Here is a 3942-nt window from a genome sequence, read left to right as displayed (position 1 = left end):
AGACTCACTTCCCTGCATTGTGCCTACATATGCAGATTAACTGCCATTTTGTTGTCAGTTAACTGCCATCTGAGTTGGCAGTTAATTTGCATATAGCCCTGATTGGCCAATGAAAAGGGTAGCGTCGTACGCCAATTATCATTTTTCTCTTTTATTAGTATAGATTCTGTATAGTACTAAGTTACATACAGTATATATATATATATATATATATGCCACATTTCTGCAAATATTATCTTCTCTTTATGTATTTGTGCAGTTTGTTTTTCCTCTTGGGTGAATTCTCTTCCTTCGACCTCCATACTAAAACTAATCTTGTTGACATCCCCTATACTTCAACTTGTCAGGTTTTTAAATTTTATCCTATTCTCTAAGGTGCCAACCGTCTTATCCAAATTAATTTTGTCAGTGATTTAATGAATAAGCTTTCTAGTCTAACATCCCCAAACTCTGAATACATTTCTCACAGTAAACATGAACCTGAATAGCAGTCTAATGACCTCTAATCCATCAAAAAAAAAGCGCAGAATCAACACCTGTAATTCATATAGCTTTATTATTACCTCCAGTAGATAAAACAGTATATTAAGTCAAGCTCAGTTTCTGTAAGACCTCTTATTTTCGGAGGTTTTTATGGCTAATGGGTCTCTGGGCCACTCAAGAATGGAACATTTGAGATTGTCTCTCATTTAAGAGAATGAATTTTTAGGATGTTTTAGGCACCTAACAAGTAGATATAACCAGAACTCAGTTTCCCAAAGTTGATGAAAGTTAATTATTTAACATAACAAGTGATTTGGAAAAGAGTTCCATTATTATTTTGTATTATCCAGAAGTACAAAACTGTATACATTTAAAAGTAATATTGTAGGAGGCAGCTGGTCAATAATTTTCTATCATCACTGATGCTTCTACCTTTCCCTCTCCCTTCCTCTCTGAAACAAATAAAAATATTTAAAAAATACCCCAAAACTAATATTACAAATAACTTCCATTGTATAAACATACAGTCACCCTGACCTAGAACTATCCCAGAATCACACTGTAGATTCAGAGATATTAAAAATGTTCACACAAATTATGAAATAAAGGCTTGACAATGCCTTTTTGAACTGAGTATTCTGAAACTAGAGAAGGAATTTGTAAAACCTGAGAGGAAATTTTGATCCTGCAAGACTGACCAATAGATAAAACAACAACACTAAACAGATATGCAAATTAGGAAAGCAAGTTTATAAGATGGGTGATTCTGCCTCCGTGAGAAGATAAGGCTAAATGACTTCTAGGCTAAAATACCAAGGCTGGTATTTTATGATTAGTAGATAAGGGGCAGTTTAAAGCGTTGAAATGGTAGCTATACACTTTAAATTATGGATTATTAAAAGACTTTTTATATTTTTCTTCCTCTATTTCCCACTGAACCTTTGAAAGTGTACCAGAAAAATAATTATAAAATAACTAGAGGCCCAGTCCACAACATTTGTGCACTGGCCAGGGGAGGGTCCCTCAGCCCGGCTTGTGCACTCTCGCAGTCCAGGACCCCTTGGGGGATGTCTGACTGCCACTGCCACTGCTCTCTCCACCATGAGCCTGGCTTCTGGCTGAGCAACACTCCCCCTGGGGAAGTGCACTGACCACCAGGGGGCAGCTCCTGCAGTGAGCATCTGCCCCCTAGTGGTCAGTGTGCATCATAGCAACCAGTTGTTCCACTGTTTGGTCAATTTGCATATCAGGGTTTTATTATATAGGATTAAATCTTTAAAAATATCCCTTTTGTAATTTTCATGAGTCTATTTACATTTCAGCTTTTAAGTCCAATCATTTATTCTACAAATAGTTACTATCCACTTGCTTGAAGTATGCCAAATCACAATTGTAAACAAACATAACCAGGTACTACAGAGTGAGCAGGCAAAGGGAGATGATAAAAGTAGTAAAGCCTGATTCATATATTTATGAAGCTTAAAATGAAATGAGTTAAATTTGTGGGCCTTCTTTCATTAATTGCTTGGAATAAGGATTTCCAACTGATTATAAATAACATGCAACCAACATTTAGTGGCCTAACACTGTTGATTTGAAAGTAATTTTTCAAAATTGGAAATACTTCTATAATCTAATGATGGGACAATAAAATAAAAAAACAAAACACTTGCCATGTCAAATTCTCTTTTTTAATTCAACATTAGATTTGTCACAAAATTTTTTCTAGTTTAATAATTCCATATTATATGTAAATTGTAAATTTTTAAAAGTCAACTTTTATTTGGAATATCCCACCTTAGGCGGTGGGTTCTTGCCCTATGAAGTATGAAGAACAAAACTCGCAGACAAAAAGGCTTCTTTAATAAAAAATGTACAAGTTTATTGGAAGCAGATACAACCTCCACCTGGACAGGGGGGGTCTCCAAAGGGGGATTTCTTGGGAGGGGCCCCCAGAATGGGAATGGCCTTCTCTCTCTCTCTCTCTCTCTCTCTCTCTCTCTCTCTAATGGGAAAAAAATCCAAAATCTGAATCTACTTAGTCTCTTTGTCTCCAGTTTATATATGCTGCAGTTCTTTGTCAGAACCCGACCCTTTCTAATTGCACCCTTCCTTGACGTAAGACCCCCATGCTTTCCTCATTGGTCATTCTCCTACATGGTATTAGTTTCAAAGCTCAAAGCTTTGGTGCCCCCTTCTTTCTCTCCCCTTATCTTGCAACATTCTTTTATTCTGTCTACAAGTAAGATAAGCATTTTGGTGTCTCCAAGCCACCATCTTTGCATTCTTCTTCCATGGACCCTCTTTAAGACTCCTTAAACCTGCCTGTTTTGTCTCTAAACTTCCTTTCAGTAGCAGTCAGGATTATGTATACACCATGAGCAATTCTCAGTATATTTTTGACCTACTTTATTTTAAATCAGTTTAAAAATGTTCTGTAAAAATAAGCTCTACCAAAATATGTATTTATAATATTACTTGGAAACATATAAAGTTATCTTTTTTGATGATATTTTAAATTGAATTTGGACATTCACATAACATCAAGCATTTCACCATTGAAAGAATTAACTTCAAAAATCTTTATTTGTTTCTAAAAACTGGTTGAGAAAAATCAAATCTTTATTAAGTTAACTTCATTGATTTTCTATTTGAAGTATTTAATGACACTAACATGAAACTGCTTTCCAAGTTTTTCTGTTAATGGAGTCCACACATGAGTAATGATTATTTCAGTTTTATGTGTGTACAGGATATTATAAATGGACACTACTAGTTGAAAACACCCTAGTATGGTCTTGATTAATTCTTTACTAAATGCACATATGCACACAAAGGAGTTAAATATTCAAATGATAATTTCTGTATTCAGGCCTGCAAATTTTAAGATGTCATGAATTTAGAACTACTTGTGAATAAAAACGCACTTAAAATGGCATTAAAGTGAGATGCCATTTCTTTTTGAGTATTGATTAATGAGAATTACTTGAGAAAACATCCTGGCTGAAAGCCCACTTATCTAAAAGAATTTTTAAAAAATCTTCCTTTTATAGAAATTAGAGGGACAAGCTCAATGCAAAATTAATTATCTGATGCTTTTTTGAGGCTATATATAAAATATTAAATGCATTGTTTTTGGAAGAAAGCCCCTGAGAAACACTTTCTTATGTAGTTTCTCAGACTGTCTTATAATTGTCTTCATAGTTGTCTTTTAAAAAGGAAAATGTAGTTCATTTTTGAAAAATCTGAAACCTGTAATTAATTTCAAATGACTGATGATTCAATTCAACTTTGATTTCTGAATGGCAACCTTACTTTATCTTTCTTCTATTCTCTACATGATGGGTTGTCAATTTATTCTTTTTATTTCTGTACTAATTTTAAATGAAGTGTGTAATCATCTGCGAAATTTTTGTTTTAAGTCTCTATAAAATGTTTTGTTTTTCTGTGTCCTTCCAA

This window comes from Myotis davidii, unplaced genomic scaffold, assembly GCF_000327345.1.
Source record: "Myotis davidii unplaced genomic scaffold, ASM32734v1 scaffold842, whole genome shotgun sequence".
NCBI lineage: Eukaryota > Metazoa > Chordata > Mammalia > Chiroptera > Vespertilionidae > Myotis > Myotis davidii.
The sequence above is the reverse complement of the archived record's forward strand: the minus strand, read 5'-3'. Positions refer to the sequence as shown.